Source organism: Mesoplodon densirostris, chromosome 6, assembly GCF_025265405.1.
Source record: "Mesoplodon densirostris isolate mMesDen1 chromosome 6, mMesDen1 primary haplotype, whole genome shotgun sequence".
Taxonomy (NCBI): domain Eukaryota; kingdom Metazoa; phylum Chordata; class Mammalia; order Artiodactyla; family Ziphiidae; genus Mesoplodon; species Mesoplodon densirostris.
Window position 1 is genome coordinate 99,532,249 of NC_082666.1, and position 14,996 is coordinate 99,547,244.

Below are 14,996 nucleotides of genomic sequence, written 5' to 3' on the forward strand. Positions count from 1 at the left end.
AGTACGATCTCTAAAACATTTTTAAAGTACATGTCATTGATAAAGCTAACTACTCAAAGGTTGTGTAATACAACAGATTAATCATTGAGAAGAGTGAAATTATGCTGTTTTGAAAACTATGGCAGGTCAGATTTTCTGCCTAATTATATAAGAAGATTTATCTAAAACATACACATTATTTCAAAGACTTATTGGCTGTGAAATAAGTTAAGGGTATTTCAAATGGCTTGTCTGCAATGAAAGGTACAATCTAGGGAATCACAGAAAGTCGAGGGGAAAATATGTCAATATATACATTGCTATATGTTGAACTAAGCCTTAGGACAGCAACAATGTAGAGCACCTGACACTTAGGAACTTGCAAGTAAGCTAGAATCTTCAAAAGTTCAAATCTTTATAAGTAAAAAGATTTATTAAAATGAATAACCAAGTGTTTTAATTGACATCAGAAGATCAAACAAATAAACCCTGAGAACATAGATAAAAGATAAATAAAGATATGAGCAGAACTTAATACAACAGCAAACGTATAAAATTGAGGTGATTTGGTAAGTCCAAAGAATATTCTTTGAAAAGATTGAAAAGACACACTTTGATTAAGGAAAACAAAAACATAAGTAAAGAATATACAGAAAGAGTCAGGACAATGTTATAGCAGAGAATATATGAAATGCCAGTAAATTTGAACATTTCTGTAAAGGGGACCATTTCCTACCTCCTAAAGTTTACCAAAACTGACACAAGAGGAAGTCATTTAAGGTCATCATGTCTGCCCTTGGCATTCTCGGAACGCCCTGGCCTCAGAATGCAGCAACTGTAGTCCATGGTAACCTGAGGAGAGGGGGCGGGGCTGAGGCAGGTTGGAACACTGCCCTCACTGAGGGAGTGGGTGTGGCCAACTCTGCTGTGACTGAACAAAGGGAAGGGGAGCATGGGGCCGAGGGCAGGGCCGTCAGAGCCCGGCAGGCCCTGTGGGGTGTCACAAGCATTTAGGCCCAGGCCAAAGGGCGCCTTCTTTGTCTGAACAGCTGCCCAAACTCTCACCTTTCCACTCAGGCCGCCCTCTTACTTGAAGTGTGTGTGGAACCTCTCCACGCAGTACACCTCGCTGCACAGCTAACCATAGGTCTGGGCATCGTAGCTTCCTGCCAGGTGACCGATGTTCGCAGGTAGATCGGTCCCTGGGACACACGCGGAGAGGCTCCTGCCCGGGCCACAGGCCGCCCACTACCCCAGCCCCAGATTGGTGCCGCACAGCAGCCCTGTCTGAGTCCCCTCCCTCTAGAGGGAGTATTTAAACAACACTTCTAGAAAACGGAGTCCTCGCGCGCAACTCATTGGAGGGACACAAATTAATCTTTGCCGACTTTCTGCTGAAACTTAGGAGCATTCACACCTAAGCCTCTTACACGGTCAGCTGTTTAGCTAAACATGAGCTCATGATCTAAATTTACACAATAATGAAGAGATCAGCTACAAGGGGAGACAATCAGCAAAAACAATCAATACCAGAATTAGATTCCCAAGGCCATCCATCAGAAGTTGGAATAATCAGGTGCAACGCAGGATATATACATAAAACTGGAGCTGAAACAAGAAACAAGGATGTTTTCAAAGTCTGGTAGGATCTCTAAAACATTATTAAAGTACATGTCATTGATAAAGCTAAATACTCAAAGGTTGTGTAATACAACAGATTAATCATTGAGAAGAGTGAAATTTTGCTGTTTCGAAAACTATGGCAGGTCAGATTTTCTGCCTAATTATATAAGAAGATTTATCTAAAACATACACATTATTTCAAAGAGTTATTGGCTGTGAAATAACTTAAGGGTATTTCAAATGGCTTGTCTGCAATGAAAGATGCTATGTAGGGAATCACAGAAAGTCGAGGGGAAAATGTGTCAATATATACATTGCTATAGGTGAACTAAGCCTTAGGACAGCAACAATGTAGAGGACCTGACCCTTAGAAGCTTACAAGTAAGCTGGAATCTTCAAAAGTTACAATTTTTATAAGTAAAAATATTTATTAAAATGAATAACCAAGTGTTTTAATTGACATCAGAAGATCAAACCAATAAACCCTGAGAACATAGATAAAAGAAAAATAAAGATATGAGCAGAACTTAATACAACAGCAAACGTATAAAATTGAGGTGATTTAGTAAGTCCAAAGAATATTCTTTGAAAAGATTTAAAAGACACACTTTGAGTAAGGAAAAGAAAAACATAAGTAAAGAATATATAGAAAGAGTCAGGACAATGTTATAGCAAAGAATATATGAAATGCCAGTAAATTTGAATATTTCTGTAAAGGGGACCATTTCCTAGCTCCTAAAGTTTACCAAAACTGAGACAAGAGGAAATCATTTAAGGTCCTCATGCCTGCCCTTGTCATTCTGAGAACGCCCTGGCCTCAGAATGCAGCATCTGTAGTCCATGGTAACCTGCGGAGTGGGGGCGGGGCTGAGGGAGTTTGGAACACTGCCCTCACTGAGGGAGTGGGTGTGGCCATCTCTGCTGTGACTGAACAAAGTGCAGGGGAGCAGGGGTCCCAGGAAAGGGCACTCAGAGCCCAGCAGGCCCAGTGTGGTTTCACAAGCATTTAGGCCCAGGCCAAAGGGTGCCTTCTTTGCCTGAACAGCTGCCCAAACTCTCACCTTTCCACTCAGGCCACCCTCTTTCTTGAAGTGTGTGTGGAAGCTGTCCGCACAGTACACCTCGCTGCACAGCTAACCATAGGACTGGGCATCATAGCTTCCTGCCAGGTGACCGAAGTTCGCAGGAAGATGGGTCCCTGGGACCCACACGGAGAGGCTCCTGCCCGAGCCACAGGCCGCCCACTGCCCCAGCCCCAGTTCAGTGGCCGAAAACCAGCCCTGTCTGAGTCTCCTGCCTCTAGAAGGAGTATTGGACCAACACTTCTAGAAAATGGGGTCCTCACGGGCAACTCATTGGAGGGACAGAAATAAATCTTTGCCGACTTTCTGCTGAAACTTTGAAGCGGTCACACCTAAGCCTCTTACAAGGTCAGCTCTTTAGCTAAACATGAGCTCATTATCGAAATTTACACAATAATGAAGTGATCAGCTACAAGGGGAGACAATCAGCAAAAACAATCAATACCAGAATTAGATTCCCAAGGCCATCCATCAGATGTTGGAATAATCAGGTGCAAGGCAGGATATATACATAACACTGGAACTGAAACAAGAAACAAGGGTGTTTTCAAATTCTGGTACGATCTCTAAAACATTTTTAAAGTACATGTCATTGATAAAGCTAAATACTCAAAGGTTGTGTAATCCAACAGATTAATCATTGAGAAGAGTGAAATTATGCTGTTTTGAAAATTATGGCAGGTCAGATTTTCTGCCTAATTATATAAGAAGATTTCTCTAAAACATACACATTATTTCAAAGACTTATTGGCTGTGAAATAAGTTAGGGTATTTCAAATGGCTTGTCTGCAATGAAAGGTGCTATATAGGGAATCACAGAAAGTCGAGGGGAAAATATGTCAATATATACATTGCTATACGTAGAACTAAGCCTTAGGACAGCAACAATGTAGAGGACCTGACACTTAGAAACTTGCAAGTAAGCTGGAATCTTCAAAAGTTCAAATCTTTATAAGTAAAAAGATTTATTAAATGAATAACCAAGTGTTTTAATTGACATCAGAAGATCAAACCAATAAACCCTGAGAACATAGATAAAAGATAAATAAAGATATGAGCAGAACTTAATACAACAGCAAACGTATAAAATTGAGGTGATTTAGTAAGTCCAAAGAATATTCTTTGAAAAGATTGAAAAGACACACTTTGATTAAGGAAAACAAAAACATAAGTGAAGAATATACAGAAAGAATCAGGACAATGTTATAGCAGAGAATACATGAAATGCCAGTAAATTTGAACATTTCTGTAAAGGGGACCATTTCCTAGCTCCTAAAGTTTACCAAAACTGACACAAGAGGAAGTCATTTAAGGTCATCATGTCTGCCCTTGGTATTCTCGGAACGCCCTGGCCTCAGAATGCAGCAACTGTAGTCCATGGTAACCTGAGGAGATGGGGCGGGGCTGAGGCTGGTTGGAACACTGCCCTCACTGAGGGAGTGGGTGTGGCCCACTCTGCTGTGACTGAACAAAGGGAAGGGGAGCATGGGGCCGAGGGCAGGTCCGTCAGATCCCAGCAGGCCCTGTGGGGTGTCACAAGCATTTAGGCCCAGGCCAAAGGGCGCCTTCTTTGTCTGAACAGCTGCCCAAACTCTCACCTTTCCACTCAGGCCGCCCTCTTACTTGAAGTGTGTGTGGAACCTCTCCACGCAGTACACCTCGCTGCACAGCTAACCATAGGTCTGGGCATCGTAGCTTCCTGCCAGGTGACCGATGTTCGCAGGTAGATCGGTCCCTGGGACACACGCGGAGAGGCTCCTGCCCGGGCCACAGGCCGCCCACTACCCCAGCCCCAGATTGGTGCCGCACAGCAGCCCTGTCTGAGTCCCCTCCCTCTAGAGGGAGTATTTAAACAACACTTCTAGAAAACGGAGTCCTCGCGCGCAACTCATTGGAGGGACACAAATTAATCTTTGCCGACTTTCTGCTGAAACTTAGGAGCATTCACACCTAAGCCTCTTACACGGTCAGCTGTTTAGCTAAACATGAGCTCATGATCTAAATTTACACAATAATGAAGAGATCAGCTACAAGGGGAGACAATCAGCAAAAACAATCAATACCAGAATTAGATTCCCAAGGCCATCCATCAGAAGTTGGAATAATCAGGTGCAACGCAGGATATATACATAAAACTGGAACTGAAACAAGAAACAAGGATGTTTTCAAAGTCTGGTAGGATCTCTAAAACATTATTAAAGTACATGTCATTGATAAAGCTAAATACTCAAAGGTTGTGTAATACAACAGATTAATCATTGAGAAGAGTGAAATTATGCTGTTTTGAAAACTATCGCAGGTCAGATTTGTGCTTAATTATATAAAAAGATTTCTATAAAACATACACATTATTTCAAAGACTTATTGGCTGTGAAATAAGTTAAGGGTATTTCAAATGGCTTGTCTGCATTGAAAGGTGCTTTGTAGGGAATCACAGAAAGTCGAGAGGAAAATATGTCAATATATACATTGCTATAGGTTGAACTAAGCCTTAAGACAGCAACAATATAGAGGACCTGACTTTTAGTAACTTACAAGTAAGATGGAATCTTCAAAAGTTCAAGTATTTATATGTAAAAATATTTATTAAAATGAATAACCAAGTATTTTAATTGACACCAGAAGATCAAACAAATAAACCCTGAGAACATAGATAAAAGATAAATAAAGATATGAGCAGAACTTAATACAACAGCAAACGTATAAAATTGGGGTGATTTAGTAAGTCCAAAGAATATTCTTTGAAAAGATTGAAAAGACACACTTTGATTAAGGAAAACAAAAACGTAAGTAAAGAATATAAAGAAAGAGTCAGGACAAAGTTATAGCAGAGAATATATGAAATGCCAGTAAATTTGAACATTTCTGTAAAGGGGACCATTTCCTAGCTCCTAAAGTTTACCAAAACTGACACAAGAGGAAATCATTTAATGTCATCATGTCTGCCCTTGGCATGCTCGGAACGCCCTGGCCTCAGAATGCAGCATCTGTAGTCCATGGTAACCTGCGGAGAGGGGGCGGGGATGAGCGAGGTTGGAACACTGCCCTCACTGAGGGAGTGGGTGTGGCCAGCTCTGCTGTGACTGAAAAAGGCCAGGGGAGCATGTGGCCGAGGGCAGGGCCCTCAGTGCCCGGCAGGCCCAGTGGGGTGTCACAAGCTTTTACGCCCAGGCCAAAGGGCGCCTTCTTTGTCTGAACAGCTGCCCAAACACTCATCTTACCACTCAGGCCGCCCTCTTACTTGAAGTGTGTGTGGAACCTGTTCACGCAGTACACCTCGCTGCACAGCTAACCATAGGTCTGGGCATCGTAGATTCCTGCCAGGTGACCGAAGTTCGCAGGCAGATGGGTCCCTGGGACACACGTGGAGAGGCTCCTGCCTGGGCCACAGGCCGCCCACTACCCCAGCCCCAGATTGGGGGCCACACAGCAGCCCTGTCTGAGTCCTCTGCCTGTAGAGGGAGTATTGGACCAACACATCTAGAAAACGGGGTCCTCGCGGGCAACTCATTGGAGGGACACAAATAAATCTTTGCCGACTTTCTGCTGAAACTTGGAGCGTTCACACCTAAGCCTCTTACAAGCTCAGCTGTTTAGCTAAACATGAGCTCATGATCTAAATTTACAAAATAATGAAGAGATCAGCTACAAGGGGAGACAATCAGCAAAAACAATCAATACCAGAATTAGATTCCCAAGGCCATCCATCAGATGTTGGAATAATCAGGTGCAAGGCAGGATATATACATAAAACTGGAACTGAAACAAGAAACAAGGATGTTTTCAAAGTCTGGTACGATCTCTAAAACATTTTTAAAGTACATGTCATTGATAAAGCTAACTACTCAAAGGTTGTGTAATACAACAGATTAATCATTGAGAAGAGTGAAATTATGCTGTTTTGAAAACTATGGCAGGTCAGATTTTCTGCCTAATTATATAAGAAGATTTATCTAAAACCTACACATTATTTCAAAGACTTATTGGCTGTGAAATAAGTTATGGGTATTTCAAATGGCTTGTCTGCAAAGAAAGGTGCTATGTAGGGAATCACAGAAAGTCGAGGGGAAAATATGTCAATATATACATTGCTATATGTTGAACTAAGCCTTAGGACAGCAACAATGTAGAGCACCTGACACTTAGAAACTTGCAAGTAAGCTAGAATCTTCAAAAGTTCAAATCTTTATAAGTAAAAAGATTTATTAAAATGAATAACCAAGTGTTTTAATTGACATCAGAAGATCAAACCAATAAACCCTGAGAACATAGATAAAAGATAAATAAAGATATGAGCAGAACTTAATACAACAGGAAAAGTATAAAATTAAGGTGATTTGGTAAGTCCAAAGAATATTCTTTGAAAAGATTGAAAAGACACACTTTGATTAAGGAAAACAAAAACATAAGTAAAGAATATACAGAAAGAGTCAGGACAATGTTATAGCAGAGAATATATGAAATGACAGTAAATTTGAACATTTCTGTAAAGGGGACCATTTCCTAGCTCCTAAAGTTTACCAAAACTGACACAAGAGGAAGTCATTTAAGGTCATCATGTCTGCCCTTGGCATTCTCGGAAAGCCCTGGCCTCAGAATGCTGCAACTGTAGTCCATGGTAACCTGCGGAGAGGGGGCGGGGCTGAGGGAGGTTGGAACACTGCCCTCACTGAGGGACTGGGTGTGGCCATCTCTGCTGTGACTGAACAAAGGGCAGGGGAGCTTGGGGCCGAGTGCAGGGCCCTCAGAGCCCGGCAGGCCCAGTGGGGTGTCACAAGCATTTAGGCACAGGCCAAAGGGTGCCTTCTTTGTCTGAACAGCTGCCCAAACTCTTACCTTTCCACTCAGGCCGCCCTCTTACTTGAAGTGTGTGTGGAACCAGTCCACGCAGTACACCTCGATGCACAGCTAACCATAGGTCTGGGCATCGTAGCTTCCTGTCAGGTGACCGAAGTTCGCAGGTAGATGGGTCCCTGGGACACACGCGGAGAGGCTCCTGCCCGGGCCACAGGCCGCCCACTACCCCAGCCCCAGATTGAGGCCACAGAGCAGCCCTGTCTGAGTCCCCCCCCTCTAGAGGGAGTATTGGACCAACATTTCTAGAAAACGGAGTCCTCGCGGGCAACTCATTGGAGGGACACAAATAAATCTTTGCCGACTTTCTGCTGAAACTTAGGAGCATTCACACCTAAGCCTCTTACAAGGTCATCTGTTTAGCTAAACATGAGCTCATGATCTAAATTTACACAATAATGAAGAGATCAGCTAAAAGGGGAGACAATCCGTAAAAACAATCAATACCAGAATTAGATTTCCAAGGCCATCCATCAGATGTTGGAATAATCAGGTGCAAGGCAGGATATATACATAAAACTGGAACTGAAATAAGAAACCAGGATGTTTTCAAAGTCTGGTAGGATCTCTAAAACATTTTTAAAGTACATGTCATTGATAAAGCTAAATACTCAAAGTTTGTGTAATACAACAGATTAATCATTGAGAAGAGTGAAATTATGCTGTTTTGAAAACTATGGCAGGTCAGATTTTCTGCCTAATTATATAAGAAGATTTATCTAAAACCTACACATTATTTCAAAGACTTATTGGCTGTGAAATAAGTTAAGGGTATTTCAAATGGCTTGTCTGCAATGAAAGGTGCTATGTAGGGAATCACAGAAAGTCGAGGGGAAAATATGTCAATATATACATTGCTATAGGTTGAACTAAGCCTTAGGACAGCAGCAATGTAGAGGACCATACGCTTAGAAGCTTACAAGTAAGCTGGAATCTTCAAAAGTTCCAATATTTATAAGTAAAAAGATTTATTAAAATGAATAACCAAGTGTTTTAATTGACATAAGAAGATCAAACCAATAAACCCTGAGAACATAGATAAAAGATAAATAAAGATATGAGCAGAACTTAATACAACAGCAAACGTATAAAATTGAGGTGATTTAGTAAGTCCAAAGAATATTCTTTGAAAAGATTGAGAAGACACACTTTGATTAAGGAAAACAAAAACGTAAGTAAAGAATATCCAGAAAGAGACAGGACAAAGTTATAGCAGAGAATATATGAAATGCCAGTAAATTTGAATATTTCTGTAAAGGGGACCATTTCCTAGCTCCTAAAGTTTACCAAAACTGACACAAGAGGAAATCATTTAAGGTCATCAGGTCTTCCCTTGGCATTCTCGGAACGCCCTGGCCTCAGAATTCAGCATCTGTAGTCCATGGTAACCTGCGGAGAAGGGGCGGGGCTGAGTGTGGTTGGAACACTGCCCTCACTGAGGGAGTGGGTGTGGCCATCTCTGCTGTGACTGAACAATGGCAGGGGAGCATGGGTCCCAGGGAAGGGCCCTCAGAGCCCAGCAGGCCCAGTGTGGTGTCACAAGCATTTAGGCCCAGACCAAAGGGCGCCTTCTTTGTCTGAAGAGCTGCCCAAACTCTCACCTTTCCACTCAGGCCGCCCTCTTACTTGAAGTGTGTTTGGAAGCTGTCCGCGCAGTACACTTCGCTACACAGCTAACCATAGGTCTGGGCATCGTAGCTTCCTGGCAGGTGACCGAAGTTCGCAGGCATATGAGTCCCTGGGACACACGTGGAGAGGCTCCTGCCTGGGCCACAGGCCGCCCACTGCCCCAGCCCCAGATCAGGGGCCGCAAAGCAGCCCTGTCTGAGTCCCCTGCCTCTGGAGGGAGTATTGTACCAACACTTCTAGAAATAGGTGTCGTCGCGGGCAACTCATTGGAGGGACACAAATAAATCTTTGCCGACTTTCTGCTGAAACTTAGGAGCGTTCACACCTAAGCCTCTTACAAGGTCAGCTGTTTAGCTAAACATGAGCTCATGATCTAAATTTACACAATAATGAAGAGATCAGCTACAAGGGGAGACAATCAGCAAAAACAATCAATACCAGAATTAGATTCCCAAGGCCATCCATCAGATGTTGGAATAATCAGGTGCAAGGCAGGATATATACATAAAACTGGAACTGAAACAAGAAACAAGGATGTTTTCAAAGTCTGGTACGATCTCTAAAACATTTTTAAAGTACATGTCATTGATAAAGCTAAATACTCAAAGGTTGTGTAATCCAACAGATTAATCATTGAGAAGAGTGAAATTATGCTGTTTTGAAAACTATGCCAGGTCAGATTTTCTGCCTAATTATATAAGAAGATTTATCTAAAACATACACATTATTTCAAAGACTTATTGGCTGTGAAATAAGTTAACGGTATTTCAAATGGCCTGTCTGCAATGAAAGGTTCTATGTAGGGAATCACAGAAAGTCGAGGGGAAAATCTGTCAATATATACATTGCTATAGGTGAACTAAGCCTTAGGACAGCAACAATGTAGAGGACCTGACCCTTAGAAGCTTACAAGTAAGCTGGAATCTTCAAAAGTTACAATTTTTATAAGTAAAAATATTTATTAAAATGAATAACCAAGTGTTTTAATTGACATCAGAAGATCAAACCAATATACCCTGAGAACATAGATAAAAGAAAAATAAAGATATGAGCAGAAGTTAATACAACAGCAAACATATAAAATTGAGGTGATTTAGTAAGTCCAAAGAATATTCTTTGAAAAGATTTAAAAGACACACTTTGAGTAAGGAAAACAAAAACATAAGTAAAGAATATATAGAAAGAGTCAGGACAATGTTATAGCAAAGAATATATGAAATGCCAGTAAATTTGAATATTTCTGTAAAGGGGACCATTTCCTAGCTCCTAAAGTTTACCAAAACTGAGACAAGAGGAAATCATTTAAGGTCCTCATACCTGCCCTTGTCATTCTGTGAACGCCCTGGCCTCAGAATGCAGCATCTGTAGTCCATGGTAACCTGCGGAGGTGGGGCGGGGCTGAGGGAGTTTGGAACACTGCCCTCACTGAGGGAGTGGGTGTGGCCATCTCTGCTGTGACTGAACAAAGTGCAGGGGAGCAGGGGTCCCAGGGAAGGGCACTCAGAGCCCAGCAGGCCCAGTGTGGTTTCACAAGCATTTAGGCCCAGGCCAAAGGGTGCCTTCTTTGCCTGAACAGCTGCCCAAACTCTCACCTTTCCACTCAGGCCACCCTCTTTCTTGAAGTGCGTGTGGAAGCTGTCCGCACAGTACACCTCGCTGCACAGCTAACCATAGGACTGGGCATCGTAGCTTCCTGCCAGGTGACCGAAGTTCGCAGGAAGATGGGTCCCTGGGACACACACGGAGAGGCTCCTGACGGGGCCACAGGCCGCCCACTGCCCAAGCCCCAGTTCATCGGCCGAAAATCAGCCCTGTCTGAGTCTCCTGCCTCTAGAAGGAGTATTGGACCAACACTTCTAGAAAATGGAGTCCTCACGGGCAACTCATTGGAGGGACAGAAATAAATCTTTGCCGACTTTCTGCTGAAACTTAGAAGCGGTCACACCTAAGCCTCTTACAAGGTCAGCTCTTTAGCTAAACATGAGCTCATTATCGAAATTTACACAATAATGAAGTGATCAGCTACAAGGGGAGACAATCAGCAAAAACAATCAATACCAGAATTAGATTCCCAAGGCCATCCATCAGATGTTGGAATAATCAGGTGCAAGGCAGGATATATACATAACACTGGAACTGAAACAAGAAACAAGGGTGTTTTCAAATTCTGGTACGATCTCTAAAACATTTTTAAAGTACATGTCATTGATAAAGCTAAATACTCAAAGGTTGTGTAATCCAACAGATTAATCATTGAGAAGAGTGAAATTATGCTGTTTTGAAAATTATGGCAGGTCAGATTTTCTGCCTAATTATATAAGAAGATTTCTCTAAAACATACACATTATTTCAAAGACTTATTGGCTGTGAAATAAGTTAGGGTATTTCAAATGGCTTGTCTGCAATGAAAGGTGCTATGTAGGGAATCACAGAAAGTCGAGGGGAAAATATGTCAATATATACATTGCTATACGTAGAACTAAGCCTTAGGACAGCAACAATGTAGAGGACCTGACACTTAGAAACTTGCAAGTAAGCTGGAATCTTCAAAAGTTCAAATCTTTATAAGTAAAAAGATTTATTAAATGAATAACCAAGTGTTTTAATTGACATCAGAAGATCAAACCAATAAACCCTGAGAACATAGATAAAAGATAAATAAAGATATGAGCAGAACTTAATACAACAGCAAACGTATAAAATTGAGGTGATTTAGTAAGTCCAAAGAATATTCTTTGAAAAGATTGAAAAGACACACTTTGATTAAGGAAAACAAAAACATAAGTGAAGAATATACAGAAAGAATCAGGACAATGTTATAGCAGAGAATATATGAAATGCCAGTAAATTTGAACATTTCTGTAAAGGGGACCATTTCCTAGCTCCTAAAGTTTACCAAAACTGACACAAGAGGAAGTCATTTAAGGTCATCATGTCTGCCCTTGGTATTCTCGGAACGCCCTGGCCTCAGAATGCAGCAACTGTAGTCCATGGTAACCTGAGGAGATGGGGCGGGGCTGAGGCTGGTTGGAACACTGCCCTCACTGAGGGAGTGGGTGTGGCCCACTCTGCTGTGACTGAACAAAGGGAAGGGGAGCATGGGGCCGAGGGCAGGTCCGTCAGATCCCAGCAGGCCCTGTGGGGTGTCACAAGCATTTAGGCCCAGGCCAAAGGGCGCCTTCTTTGTCTGAACAGCAGCCCAAACTCTCACCTTTCCACTCAGGCCGCCCTCTTACTTGAAGTGTGTGTGGAACCTCTCCACGCAGTACACCTCGCTGCACAGCTAACCATAGGTCTGGGCATCGTAGCTTCCTGCCAGGTGACCGATGTTCGCAGGTAGATCGGTCCCTGGGACACACGCGGAGAGGCTCCTGCCCGGGCCACAGGCCGCCCACTACCCCAGCCCCAGATTGGTGCCGCACAGCAGCCCTGTCTGAGTCCCCTCCCTCTAGAGGGAGTATTTAAACAACACTTCTAGAAAACGGAGTCCTCGCGCGCAACTCATTGGAGGGACACAAATTAATCTTTGCCGACTTTCTGCTGAAACTTAGGAGCATTCACACCTAAGCCTCTTACACGGTCAGCTGTTTAGCTAAACATGAGCTCATGATCTAAATTTACACAATAATGAAGAGATCAGCTACAAGGGGAGACAATCAGCAAAAACAATCAATACCAGAATTAGATTCCCAAGGCCATCCATCAGAAGTTGGAATAATCAGGTGCAACGCAGGATATATACATAAAACTGGAACTGAAACAAGAAACAAGGATGTTTTCAAAGTCTGGTAGGATCTCTAAAACATTATTAAAGTACATGTCATTGATAAAGCTAAATACTCAAAGGTTGTGTAATACAACAGATTAATCATTGAGAAGAGTGAAATTATGCTGTTTTGAAAACTATCGCAGGTCAGATTTGTGCTTAATTATATAAAAAGATTTCTATAAAACATACACATTATTTCAAAGACTTATTGGCTGTGAAATAAGTTAAGGGTATTTCAAATGGCTTGTCTGCAATGAAAGGTGCTTTGTAGGGAATCACAGAAAGTCGAGGGGAAAATATGTCAATATATACATTGCTATAGGTTGAACTAAGCCTTAAGACAGCAACAATATAGAGGACCTGACTTTTAGTAACTTACAAGTAAGATGGAATCTTCAAAAGTTCAAGTATTTATATGTAAAAATATTTATTAAAATGAATAACCAAGTATTTTAATTGACACCAGAAGATCAAACAAATAAACCCTGAGAACATAGATAAAAGATAAATAAAGATATGAGCAGAACTTAATACAACAGCAAACGTATAAAATTGGGGTGATTTAGTAAGTCCAAAGGATATTCTTTGAAAAGATTGAAAAGACACACTTTGATTAAGGAAAACAAAAACGTAAGTAAAGAATATAAAGAAAGAGTCAGGAGAAAGTTATAGCAGAGAATATATGAAATGCCAGTAAATTTGAACATTTCTGTAAAGGGGACCATTTCCTAGCTCCTAAAGTTTACCAAAACTGACACAAGAGGAAATCATTTAAGGTCATCATGTCTGCCCTTGTCATGCTCGGAACGCCCTGGCCTCAGAATGCAGCATCTGTAGTCCATGGTAACCTGCGGAGAGGGGGCGGGGATGAGCGAGGTTGGAACACTGCCCTCACTGAGGGAGTGGGTGTGGCCAGCTCTGCTGTGACTGAAAAAGGCCAGGGGAGCATGTGGCCCAGGGCAGGGCCCTCAGTGCCCGGCAGGCCCAGTGGGGTGTCACAAGCTTTTACGCCCAGGCCAAAGGGCGCCTTCTTTGTCTGAACAGCTGCCCAAACACTCATCTTACCACTCAGGCCGCCCTCTTACTTGAAGTGTGTGTGGAACCTGTTCACGCAGTACACCTCGCTGCACAGCTAACCATAGGTCTGGGCATCGTAGATTCCTGCCAGGTGACCGAAGTTCGCAGGCAGATGGGTCCCAGGGACACACGTGGAGAGGCTCCTGCCTGGGCCACAGGCCGCCCACTACCCCAGCCCCAGATTGGGGGCCACACAGCAGCCCTGTCTGAGTCCTCTGCCTGTAGAGGGAGTATTGGACCAACACATCTAGAAAACGGGGTCCTCGCGGGCAACTCATTGGAGGGACACAAATAAATCTTTGCCGACTTTCTGCTGAAACTTTGTAGCGTTCACACCTAAGCCTCTTACAAGCTCAGCTGTTTAGCTAAACATGAGCTCGTGATCGAAATTTACACAATAATGAAGAGATCAGCTAAAAGAGGAGAAAATCAGCAAAAACAATCAATACCAGAATTAGATTCCCAAGGCCATCCATCAGATGTTGGAACAATCAGGTGCAAGGCAGGATATATACATAAAACTGGAACTGAAAGAAGAAACAAGGATGTTTTCAAAGTCTAGTACGATCTCTAAAACATTTTTAAAGTACATGTCATTGATAAAGCTAAATACTCAAAGGTTGTGTAATACAACAGATTAATCATTGAGAAGAGTGAAATTATGCTGTTTTGAAAACTATGGCAGGTCAGATTTTCTGCCTAATTATATAAGAAGATTTATCTAAAACCTACACATTATTTCAAAGACTTATTGGCTGTGAAATAAGTTATGGGTATTTCAAATGGCTTGTCTGCAAAGAAAGGTGCTATGTAGGGAATCACAGAAAGTCGAGGGGAAAATATGTCAATATATACATTGCTATATGTTGAACTAAGCCTTAGGACAGCAACAATGTAGAGCACCTGACACTTAGAAATTTGCAAGTAAGCTAGAATCTTCAAAAGTTCAAATCTTTATAAGTAAAAAGATTTATTAAAATGAA